This window comes from Canis lupus, chromosome 37, assembly GCF_003254725.2.
Source record: "Canis lupus dingo isolate Sandy chromosome 37, ASM325472v2, whole genome shotgun sequence".
NCBI lineage: Eukaryota > Metazoa > Chordata > Mammalia > Carnivora > Canidae > Canis > Canis lupus.
Window position 1 is genome coordinate 24,852,226 of NC_064279.1, and position 19,971 is coordinate 24,872,196.

Consider the following 19,971-nt stretch of genomic DNA (forward strand, 5'->3'; position numbering starts at 1 on the left):
TATATTCACATATGAGTGAAACCATATGATAATTGTCTTTCTATGATTGACTTATTTCACTTAGCATAAAACCTTCCAGTTCCAACCACATCGATGTAAACGGTAGGTATTCATCCTTCCTGATGGCTGAGTAATATTCCGTTGTGTATACATGTACCACATCTTCTTTATCCATTCATCTGTCTATGGACAGCTTGGCTCCTTCCACAGTTTGGCTACTGTGCACATTGCTGCTCTGAACATTGAGGTGCAGTTGCCCCTTTGTTTCACTACACCTGTACCTTTGCAGTAAATACCCAGTAGTGTAATTGCTGGGCCATAGGGTAGCTCTATTTTTAACTTCTTGAGGAACCTCCATACTGTTTTCCAGAGTGGTTGTATCAGCTTGCATTCCCACCAACAGTGTAAAAGAGTTGAATTTAGGGTACATTTAGTTTGGGTTTTGTGGGATATTTTTATGTGGTTCACAGTTTCTCCTTTTCTTAGTTCCAGCTGTCCCACTGTAGGAATGGCTTCCAGAAACACTCCTATATATGCACTCTACTGACTCATCCAGTGTCATGGCATAAAGGTGCCAGGCCGGAGAGCCTATGATGACATAAATGTATCCCTATGGCCTTAGAATTAGAAGTATTTGTATAATTTAGAAAAATTCAAGTTTGAAATATAAGAAGCCAGAGCTAGGCTGTGGAAAATTATTCTGGCATCAAAAGCATAGAATTATAAGTGGAAGATCCAGTTCTTATCAGTTTCTAGATGAAAAAGAAGTGTTCTTTTACCAGGAGTACACTTGATAACTTTACCTTTAAAACCATAAACATCTTATATAATAAAAATTAGTTTTCATAGATTCCTACAAGAAATCAAGAGATTACTCTGACACCAATAAGTGAATTGTACCAAAAAATTTTTGATGGTTCCAAAAGCTGCAATTCATTAATAGAGATATATTTGAAATAGGAGTAACAGACTGTTGGATTGGTAGGTAGTTCAATTTTAAAAGAGAAGAAAGTTATATAAATATATTGGAAAAAAGAGTTTAATCTCTTGCTAGCTGTCTTGGCACTAAAAACATAACAAAACTCACAAGATGATACTACAAAAAACACTATGAAAGGGAAATTGGTTGATGAGCACAATTAATTCAAGAGGCATTTAAAATTAGTCGCTGCTCAAGAAAGCTTGATCAACACCAAAAACAACAAAACAAGAATACGATTAAAAAATGGGCAAAGGAGTTGAATAACATCTCCAAAAAAAAAAAAAAAAGATAATACAGATGGCCAATAAGCACATGAAAAGATGCTCAACACTGCTCATCATTAGGGAAATACAAATCCAAACCACATTGAGATACCACCTCATACCCAGAGGATGGCTACTGTCAAATAAATTAACTAATTAATTAATTAACTAATAACAAGTATCAGCAAGGATGTGGAAAAATTGGAAACACAAAGTGGTATAGCTGCTGTGAAAAACTTCAAGTTACAAATGGTGGTCTCTCAAAAAATTTAAAATAAATTAACATAAAAATAAATTAATTAATTAACATATTACCCAGCAATTCCACTCCTGGGTATATGCACAAAAAACTGAAAGCAAGAAAAAAAAAAACTGAAAGCAGGATCTTAAAGAGATATTTGTCCTCCCATGTTCATCACAATAGCCAATGGGTAGAAACAACCCAACTGTACATCAGTGGATGAATGGGTGAACAAAATATGGTTTATATGTACAGTAGAATATTATTCGGCCTTAAAGAAGAAGGAAATTCTGACACATGCTACAGCATGGATGAACCTTGAAGATACTATGTTAAGTGAAATAAGCTAGTCACGAAAAGACAAAGCCTATACGATTTCACTTACACGAGGTACTCAAGAGAGATTCATAGAGATAGGAGGTAGACTAGTGGCTTCCAGGAGCCAGGAGAGGGGGAAATGGATTCAAAGTTTCAGTTTTCCGGGATCCCTGGGTGGCGCAGCGGTTTGGCGCCTGCCTTTGGCCCAGGGCGCAATCCTGGAGACCCAGGATCGAATCCCACGTCGGGCTCCCGGTGCATGGAGCCTGCTTCTCCCTCTGCCTGCGTCTCTGCCTTCTCTCTCTCTCTCTCTCTCTGTGACTATCATAAATAAATAAAAAAAATTAAAAAAAAAAAAAAGTTTCAGTTTTCCAAAGCTGGAAAATATTCTGAAATTGGTTGCACAATAAGATCATTGCACTTAATGCTATTGAATGGTACACTTAAAAATGGTTAAGATGGTAAGTTTCATGTTATATGTATTTTACCACCAGTAGAATTTTTAAATCTCAACAAAGAAAGAAAATTTGAAATGCCTTAAATCTTATAGCTCATACATGACAGAGAAGTTATTGAGGTGTTCCCAAATTCAGGATTAGAAAACCCTGAAAATTACATGACATCACCAATAACAAGTTCTAAAACAGAGAGAAAATGTACAAATGACCAATAATTAAAAAGCTAATTATAATCGACTTTATAAAAAAAACTAAATTATCTTTGTATTCTCACTGTAGAAAATATTACCATGGGGTTTTGGGTGGCTCAGTCGGTTAAGTGTCCAACTCTTGATCTCAGCTCAGGTCTTGATCTCAAGGTGGTGAGTTCAAGCCCTGTGTTGGGCTCCATGCTGGACATGGAACCTACTTTAAATAAAATAAAGAAAATATTACCAAATTGTGACATATTAAAAGAAAATAATGAAAAGGTATGCATCCAACAATGTAGAAAAAAAGGATCATAGGGGTAAGTATGTTAATAAAGTCATAAATGTTATTTTCTGGATACCATGGTACTCGTGGTGTTCTGTAAGCATTTTTGAATTTATAATGAGTTGTGATTCTTTTTCTCATTCTAGATAAATGTTCACTTGTGTGGAATTGTATCACTCTTCCCAAAGCATGCCCCTCACTTGTTGTACAAGCATAAGTCCCCACTGAACCTGTACATGCCCTGCCTTATGCCCATCCCTCATCACAGCAGATTCTTGAGGAAACCTGAGCTTTGGCCTATATTTCTACCTGCCAGAAATGAGGTCAAAGGAACCACATGACTCTGTCACTTTGTCTACATGATCTTGAATTTGTCCTGTCACAACTTGAGCCTCAGTTCTCTATCTTAAAATGAGGAGAAAGTCCTTGGCATTCCCTACTTCCCAAAGTGAGACTGGGATCCACAGGAAATCACCATAAAACCAAAAACACCCTAGAAACAGTCGTGAGAGAAAGAAAAGAAAAAAAAAAAAAAAAAACAGTGTTTCTCAAAATATATACCTTATTTTACCTGAATTTTTCCAAGGTACCTTGTCCTACTAGACCTCCATCTGTATTTGGGAGTGAGGGTTGCATGAGTTGGCAAAGGCCACCAGAGAAAAACTGAATATAAGGAAAATGTGAAAGAAGCCTAGGCTTACTGGAATCCATTGAACAGAGATACCCATTTTGGGATCTATGACAGGGAAGACACTTGGGGGAGGTTGGTAACCTCCGGAGCTGGAGAGGCATCCAAAGAAAATCTAATTATGAGTAATTCAGCTGAAACACACCTCTCCAAGATCCTTCTTTTAATAAGTTAAAGGAGTAGAGCATAGACCCAGTAAATAGTTTCAGGGCTCCAGTATAATATAAGACAATGAATGACTCTCAGGATAAAAGGAAAAAAGTAGAGGGAAATTCATTCCTTCAAACTGTGAGATTGAATATAGGAAATCAGGCTCCCTGCAAGGAGCATGCTTCTCCCTCTGCCTATGTCTCTGCCTCTTTCTCTCTCTGTCTCTCATAAATAAATAAATAAATCTTAAGAAAAAAAAAAAAAAAAAAAGAATGATTCTAGATTTCAGGCTTAGGCAGCTAGATTGAAGGCAATGCTATTTATTGAGATCAAGAACGTTGATAGAGAAACAGGGTGGGGAGGACAATGAGTTCCTTTCTGTACAAGTTAAAGTTGAGAAATTTATAAGTATTCAGATAGAAAAGCCAGGTAGGCTGTCAGTTATATAAATCTGGATCTCAGAGAAAAAGTCTAGTTTCTTTTTTTTTTTTTAAAGATTTTATTTATTTATTCATGATAGCCACACAGAGAGAGACAGAGAGGCAGAGACACAGGCAGAGGGAGAAGCAGGCTCCATGCAGGGAGCCCGACGTGGGATTCGATCCCGGGTCTCCAGGATCGCGCCCCGGGCCAAAGGCAGGCGCCAAACCGCTGTGCCACCCAGGGATCCCAAAAGTCTAGTTTCAAATTATAAATTTGGGAGTTAGAATAATGATGGCATTTAAATCCACGAGAATGGATTAGATCATCTGAGAGAGGACAATGGAAGGGAGTAAGGGGAAAAGAAACTAGGATGAAGGAACCCAAGCATTTAGATGCAAAGTGAAGAAGCCAAGAAAGCAGAAGTGGCTAGAGAGGCAGGAGAGGAACTAGGAGAGAGTGTGTCATCTTGGAATCTAGAAGAAAATGATTAAAAAGGAAAAAAGTGCTCCGCTATGCCAAATGCTGTTGAGATATAAATCTAATCGACTGCTTTCTGTTATCAGATGACTTATGTGAATTCTGTCCAACAATACCATCTAACCTTCTGGTCGAGGTCAAAGGAAGTTCTCCAAGTATTGGCAGGGAAGTTGGTCAGGAAGGTTTTTCTGACTCCAACTGAGTAGGATGTCACAGAGCTGTCCAGAGAGTGGACAGACGCCGATGCATCGATCCTTGGGGAGTCCAGTCAAGTTGTAGCAAAGACAGATCTGCCTTGGAGTAGCTCTCAGTATCAGATCGGAGGGCCAGGAAAGTACATCAAAGAACCCAACGTCCATCATCAGCTGGTCTCAAGCAGAGAAGGTCCCCTCAGATCATTGATTAGAGCAGTGAGCAAAAAAATCAGTGGACTCGGACTTTCGTATTCTCTTCCTGCTGCCTCAGGAGACCGACACCAGTCACGTCCCCCATTCCCAATGGCCAGAAGGGTAGGCTCGAGCCAGGTGGCACCAACTCACAGCAGCTCAGAATGCAGATTGTGTGCACCTCATCCCAACTCCTGTTTCATGTGGGTAGCTTGAAATCAGCTATGGTGGGAGTATTTACCCCACAGAAGTCAGCAAACATTCCTAATTAGGGCTTTCCCCAACATTCCCGGAGAGCCAGTTATTAAACCTTTCCAGCACACTGTCCAATAGTGTTCTGCAAGATGTAACATGGTATGCCAAGAGAGGAAAAAAAGTTAAGGTCGAATACTTTGGGGAAACACAACTTACCTCTTTTGGAGATGCCCCGTGCACATTAAGAATATTAAAGCCTTTCTATAAAGAAATCTATTTAACTTTTTCCTATAGCAAAGAGTTTTCCCAACTTCAGCCATAGAATCCTTTTCTGGCGAGTATCTATTACTGTCATCCGAAGTTCATGCTGCTTTGGACTTCTTTTTAAATAAAACTAAGTTGTTAGCATTGACATAGAGATAGAAATTGGCCATAACAGTTCTGCTGTTCATTCCCATGGCTATTTTGAGAGGTGTGTAGATGATGAATGTTTGCAGCCATTCTTGTGACTGCTGAAAGACACTTATTATTTATGACCTGAGTTCTGGGTGGTGATTGCTGTCATTAATAATGATAGTGCAGCCCCAAGGCTGGGGAGACGGCAGCTCTGGAGTCTCTGTTTAGCCTGACATTCCTGTGATACAGGAGTTAGGGCTGTAAAACTCAAAGCACTTACTTAGTACCAGCACAGGGAGTGCTAGATTTCAAATTCTTGCCTCAGTCAAGAGCAGGCTCTTGGGGGCCCAGGACAGGGGTCTCACTCTAAATGTGGAAACCACCACAGGCTAATAGATTGAAGCAGGGAGCTCCTGGGGACTTGGGGGAACAGAACAACTGTGTTCATTAAGAGAGCCAGGAAGCAGCCATGGGGGTCTTGTCTATCGACAACTTGGCAGGACACAAAGTATTTTACCAAAAGGAATCTCACAGCTGGAAGGAGCAGGTGCGGGCAGAGCAGAGCCAGTGCAAATGCTGGAGAGAGATTAAGGCAGGAAGGAAATTGGATTTTCCCAAGTTCCACAGGGGAGGAGTGCACTAGGAGGAGAAAAGTGGTGAGAGAAAGAGAGAGGAAGACTGAAATTGATTTAGGACTTGAAATAAATATCCTTAACCAGCAAAGAGGTTGTCGTTTTGCATTTTAACAATTTAACAGGCAAAAAGCCTCAGCATTAACTGAATCCGTGCCTTCAACAGAAATGGAGATTATCAGTTGCTGAACAGGAAAAGCTATAACTAAACAGACAATTTTCACATCCCTCATTCCCCCAGGAGCAGGACCTGCTGCCAGGAAAACTACTTCTCCCTGCTTACCCTCCACCCTCCGTGTTCCCATCTCTGGACAATGGCACATGCCCCCAGCCCTGGCCCTGCCACTCTGGATGGATGACTAGCAAGTTTGGGCAGTTTGTCCCCAGGGCAAAGATGTCCCCAGGCCAGTACTAGCAACAGACAAGCAGCGAGGCTTTCCTTCCAGACAAGGGGAAAGTGGAAGCTGGCCACCACATTTCCAGAAAGTTGTGGGCTTCTGCCCCTAATCTCATTAGGTTCAACTGGGGGCCATGTGCCCTCCCCTGCTTCCTTTACTCCAATCATTTGAAGTGGTGTTTTACTTCTCGAGATTTGATTCACAAAACAAGACGCAATGAAACCACACAAACAAACAAAAATGAGAAGTTCAACTAGATGTAATGGCACAATAAATTATACCTTAAAAACCAATACAAGGTCATGAAGTGTCAACAACAAAAAACAAAAACAAACCCGTGTTCTTTCCCAAAAAGGCAGGGTGCCTCATCCCTACACACATGGATTTGTGGTGTGGCTAAGAACACAGCCCTCACATGTAAATACGGAGGGGCCAGGGTCATCCTTTAGCTATGAGACATTAGCCCCTTCAGATGCATCACCACGGAAGACTTTCAGAAGAGGGTTAAAGTGCTTACATTCAAGGACAATGGCAATTACATTGGAAAATTCTTGTTATTATTCATAGTCAATCTTTAAACAGTGACTGACATTCTACAAAGTCATTCTCATATACATTATTGTATTTAGTTCTTAAAATAATCCCATGAGTCAGGTGATCTTCTGATCCTTGTTTTCTAGTTAAGAAACTGAGGCTCAGAAAGCTTGAGGCAAGCCAGGCTCAGGTCACACAGCTGGTAAGCAGATCTGTGTGACTCTAAATCTCTTGCTCCTTCCTCCACCCCCTGCCGTAATCCTCCAGAAGGCAGGGATCTCCACACAGAGGCATGGGCAGGTGATGGTTTCATTGAAGACAGCGGAGGCAGTCTCTCTCCCACTGCCCCTCCTGTTGGTTCTTGGTGCCTATTTCCCAGCAAACCCCTATCTTCACTCTCCCCTTTTCTCTGCATACAAAATGTAACCTCAACTCCCAAACTTGCTCTATAGACCAGGTTGCCGAATTTGTTGGAGTGGCTTGAAATGAGCAACAAATACTCAGCCCTGTCCTCCCTGGCAGTCCTACCAGAAAGCACAGAGCCCCTTGGGCTGAAAGATGAAAGAAAATTTACTAGAAGAATCAAGGACTGTGTACCCAGCAAATGTCTGTTGAGCTGAATATCCCCCAAATAATTCCACATCAGAGAACTTGTTTTCTCAGGTTTCTAGCCAATTTTTACATCCATCTCATTTTTGTCTGATCTCTTTTCAGTCAAGACCCAAATGTGGCTCAGTAACCTAACCAGAAAAGACATGCATTCAAATTCACCTGGGAGACCTGTAAGAGGACTATACCTGAACTTTGCCTCTTAGATCTCTCTTTATGCTGCCCTGCTGTTCCTAAACTAGCTCCTACATTCAACCACTCCCCCATCCCAGAATCTTCGATGGTTCCTCATTGACTCTAGGATTAACTCCAAATTTATCTTCAAAGCACCTCATGACTCCATAGCATCCAAACACTACTTGTGCAGGGCATGCATACATATACTGGATGGATGGATGGATGGATGGATGGATGGATGGATGGATGGTTGGATGGATGAATGGACAAATGAACGGTTGGATAGACAAATGATCTAATACTCAGTTTCCAGATAGAACATTTCCTCTGTGTCAGTGGAGGAGCAACAGTCTTCTGCCTCTGAACATACAAAGGACCTTTCCCTTTTTCCTGCACATTCTTTCCCAAAGCATACACACTTACCACTATTGACATATAAGTCTCTGTTGTTTCCATGGCTCATAATCTGACCCACCAGCCTAGCAGGGGTGAGGGGAAGGGCCGCATCCTAGGAGTGAACTATTCTGAAGCCCCACGCTCTAAGACTTCTAGGATTAATGGACAATGTTGACTCAAATAACTTCCTTCTCATAACTCCATTTCCTGGTTTGTGAAATTGAGGCCTTCAGGTACAGATTAGAGTTGGGAATTCAAAAGCCTCTCTTTGTTTGGGAATATGCAATATTCCCCAATTTCTCAGACACCAGCCATTTAGAGATGCAGCTGCTGAAAGATACTTGCTTGGAAAATCCCCCAAAGTATTTGCAAAGGCAGTATCCTTGAGTGTAGCCAATGGATCATGACCCCTGATTAAGGCTATGTGAGAGGCTGAGGGAATCCAAACCAGGCAGCTACTTAAAGGAGCCCCAAGGGTGTCCAGGTAGATGGTCAAGGTCAAGGCCACCTCTGCTACCTGCTGCTGCTCCTGCAGCTGGGGCCATGAAAGAAGGTAGCCTTGCCAACCTGAGAGACACTCAGTCTTTCATCACTTCCTTCTGCCTTCCTTGACCCTTAGCATCTCTGGGACATAGTACATATTCTCCTCCAAGGTCAAATTAACCTAACATTTCTCTTTCATCATTCTTAATCTCTTTAGTCATTCTAATGAAGAGTTCTGGGGCCTATTTACTGCTCCCTAGTGAGCAGGAACTGGATTTTTATTTCTTATGAATTGTGGATAAGAGCTCTATTTGTTATTACTTTTTATGAGCACACACTCCTTCCCAGATGATAGTTGCTTAATGGGCTAGGGTTAAGAAGTAAGTGATTCTACAGATGCTCCCTTCCTTGCTCCTCAAGCTTCTCCTCACCCGCCCTCTACCCGATAATGCTTCCATCTATGAAACAGGAGGAACTCTTACATGACCTCTCCACCATCCCAAGCTCAAAGGCAGCCTGTTCCCAGGCACAGCCCAGCACTTTTCTAATGGACACGTGAGCATTGAACAAAAACAGAATACTGCACCCTGGATCTAATGGAAGCTGGCCTAGTGGCTCCATAGGGCCAAGGATAGGACAGGGAGGAGGCTAGACGCATAGGCTTGTATTCCATTAGAACCAGTTTCATGATTCTGTGTGGTCTCGGATAAGTCCTTTCACTCTATGGGCCTGTTTTCCTTCCATAAAGGAGGAAGAACTGACTTATTTCCGATATCAATGACAGTTATAAAGCACTTCTGAAAAACCTACTACCAGGAAATGTAAAAGAACATTATGAAGAAAGGCATACAGACGATCTAATTAAATGGAAAATACTGTCTTTGTGGGAAGATATCAGTTGTTCCAGATTAATCTGCAAATTTAATGCAATCACAATTTTCAGGAAACTTGGCCAGATGATTCTAAAATTGATAGGGAAGAACAAGTGCAGAAGAACAATTGAGGGGCGCCTGGGGGGCTCAGCAGTTGAACGTCTGTCTTTGACTTGGGTCGTGACCCCGGGGTCCTGGGATCGAGTCCTACATCGGGCTCCCTGCATGGAGACTGCTTCTCCCTCTGCCTGTGTCTCTCCCTCTCTCTCTGTGTCTCTCATGAATAAATAAATAAGATGTTAAAAAAAAAAAAGAACAATTGAGAAAATACTGAGTAAACGAGAACAAAGTGCAGAAGAGGAAATTCTCCCTATTGGATAACATAACTATAATAACACTACCCATGTTTAAAATTCAGTATTGGCTCAGGAATAAATGAATAGATCAGTGCAACAGAAGAGAAAACCTATGAATCAATTGTGTGGTAGAAAGAATAATGGCTTTCCAAAGATGCCTTTCCCTCCCCCACCATGCCTTTATCCCCAGAGCCTATGAATACGTTGTATTAAATGGTGTATTCATTTGCTAGGGCTGCCATAGCAAAGCACCACAGACGAGGTGGCTTCAACAACAGAAACGTAATTCCTCACAGTTTTGGAGGCTGAAAGTTCAAGATGTCAGCAAAATTGGTCTTCCCTGAGGTCTCCCTCTTTGGTCTACAGATGGCCATACTATTACTGCCTTTTTATATTGTCTTTTCTTCCATATTCATGTATCCCTCATGTCTCCTTGTATGTCCAAATGTTCCCCTACAGACACCCGGCAGATTATTCCAGGGCCCACCCAAACAACCTACTTAACCTTAATTACCTCTCTAAAGACCCCATCTCCAGATATAGTCATGTTCAGAAGTACTCAGGGTGAGGGCATCAACATATAAATTATGGGGAGACAAGATTCAGTCCCTTAACACATGGCAGGGGGAAATTTAGGTTGCAAATGGGATTAATCAGCTGACCCTGAATAAAGTAGGAGATTATCCTGGATTATCTAGGTAGGCTCATTGTAAATCACAAGGGTCCCTAAAAGTGAAAGAGAGTGTCCCGAGAGTGAGTTCCAGAGTAACCAATAAAGTAAAGGCTTTACTGGCCATTACTGACTTTAAAATGGTAGGAGGCCATGAACCAAAGAATGTGGACAACTGGAAAAGGTAAGGAAACAGGTTCTCCCTAGAGCCTCCAGATGGAATGCTGCCCTGCCAACACCTTAACTCTAGCCCCAAGAAACCATTGAGATGCTGATATTTAATTGTGAGATATTAAATATGTGTTGTTTCAAGCCACTAAGTTTGTGTAATTTGTTACAACAGCAAGAGGAAACCAATACATCAGGCATTATGAAGCAATTAAGATATGATAAAAGCATCATTTCAAATAGTTGGAAAAGGATAGATAATTAGCTCATCATCTGGTCAAAAAATAAATAAAATCAGATTTCTATGCCATGTCATTCACAAAAATAAAATCCAGATGGATTAAAAAACCTTAACAATATGCACATGAAAGTATTGGAAGAAAATATGGGAGGACATGTTTATGACTTAGGAGTAGGGAAGGGGAAATAACAAAAATTAATAATAAAGTTTACAATATTAAAATATAAAACATTTGTTGCAAAAGATGCCATAAACAAAGTCAAGAGACAAGCAAAAAATGAGAGGAACATATTTCCAACATACATACTCGTTGAATTCTGTTGTTTTTTCTTCTTGTCAGTGAGCATGGATTGCTTCACTAATTGAAAACAAAAAAGGAAAAAGAGGTGGAAAGAATCTTCTCTACCATCCTCTTCTTCCCAGGAACAGGATCGAAATAAATGAAGAACCTCCCTGAAAGCAAAAGCTCCATGGCAACATAAGGCTCTGAAGCAAAAAATAAACTATGATTTCTTCGGGCATTTATTTCCTGCGTCTTCCCCACCTTCTCCGACTCCTCTTCCTTGCACACTCCCGTGGCATGAGGTAGGCTCAGCCAGCATTCATCAGTAAGATTGCTGAAAGACTAACCTGTCTATGACCTGTGGCTGAATCTGGCTGTTTAGTTCTTCATTCTCCCTTCTTCCTGTGCACACAACTAGACTATATTCCCCTAACTGCTCCCTGGCACCTAGATGTGTCCCCCTAGGTTCTAGCCAATGGACTGGGGCCCCAGGTGTCACTTCTAGGCCGGGTGCACGAAAACTTCACATATTCCCTGTTCTTTCTTTTTTTTTTTTTTTTTGCTGGCTTGATACAGATGAGTATGCAAACTTGATGCCATGTGCTAAAGTTACAGAGCCATAAAAGAGAAGAAACTTTGGTTCCTGAATCGCCCAGGGATCCAAGAAAAGAATCAGTCAGTGATCAAAAAAACTGTTATTGGACTTATGAGAGCTAGAAAAAAAATTATATTGTCTTTGAGCTAAAATACATTTTTCAGTTTGTGTTTATTTCAGTAGCTGGTGTTACATGAACTAACTCAGAAGCCAAAACCTGACTTCTTTTGGCAAATATTTTGGTCTGGCATCTCCTCATCTCCTCAACACCCCAACTTGTTTGGGGTAAATTGTTTGGGGTAAATTACCTCTGGTAAAAATCAGACCAGTTGTTTTGACTCATGATTGGACCTGATTGATACCCCAATACTCCCTCGGAGAATGCTTGAGTTCCTCAGTGGTACCAATAGCACAGAAAGAACAAAAGAGATGACTTTTGTCTTCCCCTCCCCCCCTCCACCCAGTACCCTTACCCTCCCTACCTCTTGCTGCACCCAGGCAATAAGCAAACAGTAAAGCATGTCCCAACTTCCTGCTGGCATTCAATAGACCTCTTACCCAGGGCTATGAACCGGAGATAGGAGGACCCCATGTTTTGTTTTCTGTATCCTAATGTCCTTGCTTGGCCAGCCACATATTAGATGCCACTTCCACCCCATGAAAGCTTGGGTTCCCTACCATTGCCCCTGACACCCCTTCCAAGTGGTCACTCTATTCACTCCCTCTCTCTGATCCACCTTTTACACCGGAGCCAGGTGCACACATCCTGGAGAGAGGCTGCTAGAAGAATGGACGTTCCTTGAAGACCAGGCTTTATTCATCTATGTCTCCTCCATCCCGAGGCACACAGCTCTGAGGGCACAAATATGAACTTGCATCTGAATAACTAGCTCTTCAGAGAACTTATATTTGCATCCATTCTCTTTGCCTATGTGGACTGGATTGGAATGGAAGTGGATTAGGAGGCACCTGCCAGCTGAAAGATTGCCTCTTTTGAGAAGGTTTCCCTTCTTGCCTCAGTAAGACCTGTTTCTTATTCCCCCCTTCTGCATTTCCATAGCTCTTTCTTGGTGCTTCTATATAGTCCTTGCAATGCAAAATTGCAATTGCTCTGTTTCTCTGTCTGCCTTCCCATTACACGATGAACTCCCCAAACACAGAATATCTATGCTTTTTTCATTTTTGTGTCTGCACACTTGGTAAATAGTAGGTATTCAAAAGACAAGGAAATAAATTAGTAAACAAACACTGGCCTAATGAAACAACCTTTCCACCAAAAGGAATTATAAGCTCTAAGTTTACTGTCCTAACAAAACAGTCCCTTCCACTGTTCTACAACTTTGGTCGTTAGAATGTTCTTCCTTCTGGATGGCCAAAGTCTTCCTTCCGAAAAACCTCTGTGGGTTCTAGTTGTACCTACAGGAAAAGATATCTCTGAAATATTCCTAACTCATAGCAGAAATTCTAGAAGATGCCAAGGTCCAGTGCCCTGGGCCATCTCCAATCTGTCACATCCAATAAGTATGATACACAGCCAGGGAATTCATTTCCTTGCCTCCAGCTAGGATTCTCAAATATATAGCTTATTCCTTTCTGGAGAACATCCACAGGAAAGCAACCCAGCACATTTCTCTGTTTGTCCTGGTGCTCAGTTCTCACTTAAATCCTTTTAACTGTAATCTCTGTCATTTCCCTTTGCAAAGAAAGAGTACTTTGGGTCCCTACACTACACACAGAGTAATCAATTCCTCTCTTTTCTTCCTCCCCCACCACTCCCGTGGCAACCCAGCCTTCTCTTTTATGAGCTTATTCAGAGGTTCTGAGTGAACAAAGGCCTTCCTTAAGCACTCCCTACGGCCACATGTGGGTGAGCCTGCAGCTTCCCAGTGGCCAATGCATCCAGAAAGCAGAGGTTCCGTGCCCTGTGCCAGCACCACCCAGGACATATCCCAAGGCCCCTGTGCCCACAATGTCCCCACTTGGACAGCCATGTAAGAGGACCACCTCCAGCAGAGGATGGAAGGACGTGAGAACCAGCAGGTCCCTCCTGGCAGACCTATTATGGACTCTAACCCTTCCCTGCTGACCAGCCCTGAGGAGCACTGGCCCCCATGCCGTGAGCTTAATTACTTTGCAAGAGGACATTTGTAACTGGACTTCCTCTTTGTTGCAGAGAAAGCTGGAAGTGGGTAACAGAACAAAGGCAGGTCTTTGCAGAACACAAGAGAGGGAGAACTCATGCTGTGAATTTGGGCCTGGGCCCCATGCATGGAGGGGGATGGGGACATGGGGCTTGGGAAGCATAAGGATGGGACTCGGCACCTGGGTGGCTCAATGATTGAGTGTCTGGCCTTTGGCTCAGGTCGTGATCCTGGGGTCCTGGGATCGAGTCCTGTATCAGGCTCTCTGCAGGAAGCCTACTTCTCCCTCTGCCTATGTCTCTGCCTTTCTCTGTGTCTCTCATGAATAAATAAATAAAATCTGAAAAAAGAAAAAAAAAAAGAAGAATGGGGCTCATAGAGAACTAAATCCCCACCTGAATGCTCAGGCAGCCCGGTCACTAGACCCAGCCATATCTGAACTAATTCATGGAACCCAAAAGGAAAAAAATGCCTTGAGGGTGTCTCTCTCCTGTCCCCCTGATCCTGAAAGCCCACTTTCTTAAAGCAGGGTCTCTTTCTGTTTCGGGGAAGGAGTGTAAAATTTGTATTGTGCCCCTGATCTAGGGCCTGAAGTCTCATTGTTAGAACAGTCTTTCTCATATCTAGTCTAAATCCCTCCAGCTACTGGATGGTATGAGTCTACTGAGGCTTAAAAAGGCTACTGGGCCATCTTTTAATGTACAGAATGGGATAGATGGTTCTTCACCCCTTGACCTCCTGACTCTGGGGAAAGACTCCTTTGGCATAATAATTTTCTGAGCAATTCTCTGCACCAGTATTAACAAAGGAAAGGTCTATGTGTGACCAGTGCTCCACTCTCAGAAACCTGACCTAGCACAGCCTGCTGCTACAGAAGACCGGAGGGTTCCTCTGGCTCGCAGTGGCCAAAATAAGTAGGGAGCGAGGCAGAGAGAAGACCCAGAAGTGGGGAAGAGGAAAGGTGAGGACAAGTGTGAGAAGGAACTCCTAGGTGCCCATCCACCACTGACAATCTATGGGCAGGACTCCACAGAATAGGTCCCACCTTTGCTGCCCACCTTGATTCCCTCGCCCTGAGTGTTTGTGTCTACTAAAATTAGGTGCTTCCTCTGATGGGCTCCTCTGCTCTCCTTTCTCTAAGGTATAACGTGCAGGCATGTGAGACTCCTTCCTATGTATGTCAAGGTCACTTCTAAATCATCCTTTGACCTTCTTTTCTCTAGAATGGCTCTCTCCTCTTTCACTTCCCTCAGAAATTTGAAAGAATGAGGAGAAAAGAAAACTCATAAATTGAATATATAACTCAAAGGAGGAAATGAGGGAAATGCTTTACATCCAGGCTTTTATTTCACCCTCCAAGCTACCTCCAAAAGTGGGTGTGATTTTATCATGAAAGGGGGGTAAACCTTTCTCAGATATTGAAACTGAGGCTGGAGAAATGAACTGAGTAGCCCTGAATCACTAAGCTGGTGAGTGGCATCCATCAGGTTGAGCCCTGGATCTGTCAGACTCCAAGGATGGGGCCTTCATGGTGCTTCCATCAGCTCTGAGTCTCTGCTACCAGCCCGACCCACTCGCATGTTCCCCGCATCTGTTAGCCCTACTATTGATCCTAGCTCCTGATTTAGATCTGAACATCATGTAGCCAAGTTGGGAGGCAGGAGATAACTCCTAGGTCTGGGTCAGAATCATGCATCAACCTATGGAAGTGGAGCTTCTAGGAGAAGAAAAGGTATCTGAATACAATTATTATCCATGGCACACAAGGCTCAAGGGCAGTAAAGGGCCCTGACTTGCTAATAGTTGAGCTTCTCTGAAAATCACAGTGAGCAGAGCTCAGGGCCCCACTTCTGTAATTACCAAAGTGGTATCGGGAAGATACATTTCTCAAATGTGGTAAATTCTCAAATCTCTGCTTTCCTCCTTATTTTTGTTAAAGATCTAAATTATTTAAGAGAGGGAGAGTGAGTGTGCATGAGTGAGGTTAGGGGAGAGGTGCAGGGGGCAAGGGAGAGAGGCAAGCAGATTCTGCACTGAGCATGGAGCCCGATGCAGGGCTCAATCTCAGGACCCTGAGATCATGACCTGGGCTGAAACCAAGAATCAGACTCTGAACCGATGGAGCCACCCCGGCAACTCTCTGTTTTCCTCTTTAAATAAAGTATGATTGTGAATCCCAGAGAGATCTCTGAATGCAAGAAATACAAAAGAGGCCACCACCACGCTATAGAATCACAGAATATCAAAGCTGGACAAAATCTCAGAGTTCATCTAACCAGACCCCCTTACTAGAGCTCTGGGAAACCAGCTGTACCAAGTCTTTCCCAAGTTGGCCAATGACAAAAGGTTAACTCAACCCTGAGACCCCCAAACTGCCATCCAGCACTCTTTCCACTCCACCAGGTATCCCAGATTAAGTGATTTATTTAGGTGTCCATCCAGCTGGAGGGTGTCATGGGGGCAGTAAGAGATGCCTGTTACAGGAAACCTTGACAAAGGACAAACAGTCACCCCATCTAGGAAAGAAGCCTATGCCTGCCTCCTCCTAATGCTGCCAGGATTTCTCCCACACCAGCACCTCCTCTTCCACGGGACCCAGGCAGAAATGATTTCTGTCCCCTTCCAGATCACTGACATCATAAATGCACAGCCTAAGCTCTCATTCTGCCCAATTGCCTCTGTGTCATCTCAGCCAAAAGAAACAAAGAAGATTCTGTGCTCTGGGGAGACAGGGCTCAAAATGGCAGAGGGGTGAATTCAAGGATAAAATCAGGCTCTTGTAATAGGATGGTAAGGTCAAGGTCTCTATCCAGGGCTCTAGGAAAATGCAGAACCATGGAGGGGAAGCCACTGAACTGCAGGAAGTCCATTTCTCTGTCTCCAGCCCAAGCTGTATGACCCTAATTCATAAGAGTTCCTTGATTCCTTGATTCTTGACAGACTCTGGCTTCAGTTCTTTTTTTTTTTTTTTTGGTTTTGGTTTGTTTGTTTTGTTTTTTTTTATCTCAAGAAGAAAAGGAACCAGAAGTTCCTTCCTTAACTGGGAAGAGACGATCTGAATCTACCTAGGGAAGGCCTAGACCACTTCACCAGACTGCTGTTGGCCTAGGAGATGTTCCTGAAGCCTGACAGCCAAGAGTCGCCTCCCAGTCCAGGGAGAGAGCCTGTCCTCCTTGTTCTGAGGGTGTCAGAACCTCCAAGTTTGTCTGCCGCCCACTGGCTTCCATGTCAAGTTATAAAACTGCTGGCCGGCCCACGGTTCCCCTAAAATGTTCAAAGATTATCTTACCACAGAGGGGGCTATCTGACCCAGAGATCTTGCTGCATGGCTCAGGAAAATATCCTAACAGCCACAAAAAGGTAAATCAAGACGCCAAACTCGCGCCAGCCGGGGCCAGTAGCAACATGGCCCTTTGCCTGGCAATTCTAGGACAGTCCTCAAACATAAACACCTCTCCTCTGCCTCTTGTCTCCTCCCCCTTCTCTCTTTGTTTTCTTTCCTAAGAATTAAGAGATTTCATTTTCATTGTTCCATAGAGGTCTTTCTGAGCCAATGCCAAGCACTGTGTGTTCCTTACGGTTTGGTTTGGAAATAACTTGAAACTCTCTGTCCCTTACCCGCCAACCATCCCACATTGTATCCCCAACCCCTCAGAGCTAGCTCTCCTATCAGAATGTCATGAAGCTGCTCCAGAAGCAGCAAGCCTTTCTCCAAGCTTCCCTGACCATGTGGAAGCCAGAGAAGGCCAGTGGAAACATCACCAGCCTATCTGAGACAGGGGCGCAGGCTTCTAAGGAGGATGCACCCTGGGAGGGAGAGACAGCTCTACTAACAGTCTCTCTGGAAGTCCTGATGTCTCCAAGCACCGGTGAGACAGGGGTGGGGTCCCAGCCTAAGGGTGACTATGGACCTTAGGCAGTCCCTCTGCTCTCTTGGGTCAGTGGCTTCTAGTAAGCTTTTAGAAGAAGCAAAGGTTGACATTGAGAGATGGGACGGAGGGAGGAAAAGGAGCAGGGTCTTGCTCACTAGCTATGCTGGTCATTCTCCATTTTCACACTCTCACACCGCCCCACCCCAGAGCCACTCTCTGCTCCGTTCTGGGCCCTGGATCCCCTGGAAATAACTGCATCCATTGCCCTCCAGCACCCAGCTAGATTCAGCCAATGGGGCACTCCGGGGGCAATTGGAGAGTGGAAGAGCAGAGATCCTTCTGGAGCTACATTTCTGGCATGTTCCTGCACTATACCAATCACTCTCCTGCACCACCAACCCCCAAATAAAGCCCAGCCTCCACAAACACATCCCTCTCCAAGCCTAGAAACACTGTTTCCTTCCATTCCTGCCTTAGGATGGCTTCCTGCTGTTGGGGGGGTGGGGAGTTGGTCTCCAGGTGCCTCAGTTTCCCTTGTGTGCCCCTTTGACATACTCCCACACTTTGTAAGCAGCCCCTTCCCTGAAGTTTTAATTGAACCACCCGAGATGAATGCTATTTCTTGCCAGGACCCTCAACTCATGCATCCAGTATGCAAGTGCAGAGGGTAAAAAGGAAAAGAGGGGAGCTGTCAACCCTGAAGAAGTCACTTGTAGTCCACAGGCCACCTGGGAACTTGTTATTGATGCAAATTTGTGGGTCTTGCCACAGACCTAGTGACTCAGGAACTCTAGAAGCGGTCCTGCAATTCCATTGTTAGAAAATTTCATCTCTGCAACCTTGTTTTACCCCTCGGCCCTGGAAGTCACCTCCGGGAAACTCTGACATGCAGGAAAGATGGAGGGACACAGCTCTTTCAGGAGCCAGTGACAGGCATCTCCCTCTTCTCTCTCTCTCTCTCTCTCTCTCTCTCTCTCTGCCTTCCCTATCTCCTAGCCCATCAGGAAGGGAGGCAACTAAAGAGACAGAGGGTCCAGATTTTCCACAATCACATAAATTAGCTTTCTGTCCCACTTGGTCATCCAAAGATGACCCTCTGGGTGGCATTTACCCACCTGGTGGTGGCTTTAGGCTAAAGAGGTCACTGTGAGTGGATAGCCCTTGACTCTACTGTGCAAAGGGGACGGATGCTTTTAGATGCAGTCAGTAGCTGGTGCTCGACATGCCTGCTACTCTCTCAGATTCTTTGCACGTAAACGTAGTCCAGACTCTTTGTTCTCAAATGCATGAGTCCCCAGCACGTTGGCCACAGATACTGTCTAAATGCTTTCTTCCAGCTGTGCCCAGCTGTGTCACATGGACTGAAATGCTGTGCTTTTTCGGAGTTAGGAAAATTTTTCTCCAACTCTCTCTGTTCACGCGTGGCTCATTCTGACCCTCCTTATACCAGCTGCTCCGGAACTAGTTCACATTTGCAATGGAAACACTTGGACTCCAGGGGAAAGACAGACTTCACTTGAAATCTGACTGCCCCTTGTGCCAGCTGTGTGCCACAACCAGCTACGTCATTTGGCGTTCATCTCCTCCATCTGTAAAACAGGAGTAAAAATCTCTGTCTCTCGGGGTGGAGTAAGGACGCTTGGAGATGAGACACATGCAATGCTTTAGCACAAAAGGTAGCACGTACCAGATGAGGATACAAACTTTTCCTTTCCAACTCTTTCTTCCGGGAGGCTATGTGCTTGTGTTTTCCATGATGAGGTAGGAGGGTATAGTAAACAGGACGGAACCTGGGATCAGACTGCCTGTGTTTGCCCCAGCGCCGCCACTTACTGTCTGTGCATCTTTGGGCAATATATTTAACCTTTATGTACTTCACTTTTCTCATGTACAAAATGGGAATGTTAATAATACCTACATCACTGGGTGATTTAACTCATGGTGTCCATAGAACCTAGCCTATCTGTTCACTCTGGATGCCAGCTGCTCTTATTCATTATTAATAACATTATTATTGGGCAGCCCAGGTGGCTCAGCGGTTTAGCGCCTCCTTCAGCCCAGGGTGTGATCCTGGAGACCCGGGATCGAGTCCC

General features: G+C 43.8%; 1 long non-coding RNA gene across 4 annotated transcripts in view; it reads right to left on the reverse strand.

Moving 5' to 3' along the window:
• LOC112656729 (uncharacterized) overlaps nucleotides 1–19,971 on the reverse strand; it is a 52,808-nt gene that overhangs the window by 11,913 nt on the left and 20,924 nt on the right. For 3 of the 4 annotated variants that reach the window (XR_003134621.3, XR_007408926.1, XR_003134622.3), the window contains exon 2: nucleotides 2,552–2,670. This is a non-coding gene — a long non-coding RNA (uncharacterized LOC112656729). Of the gene's footprint in view, nucleotides 1–2,551; nucleotides 2,671–17,295; nucleotides 17,420–19,971 lie in introns of those variants that run through there. The other variant, XR_007408927.1, reaches the window with a different exon arrangement.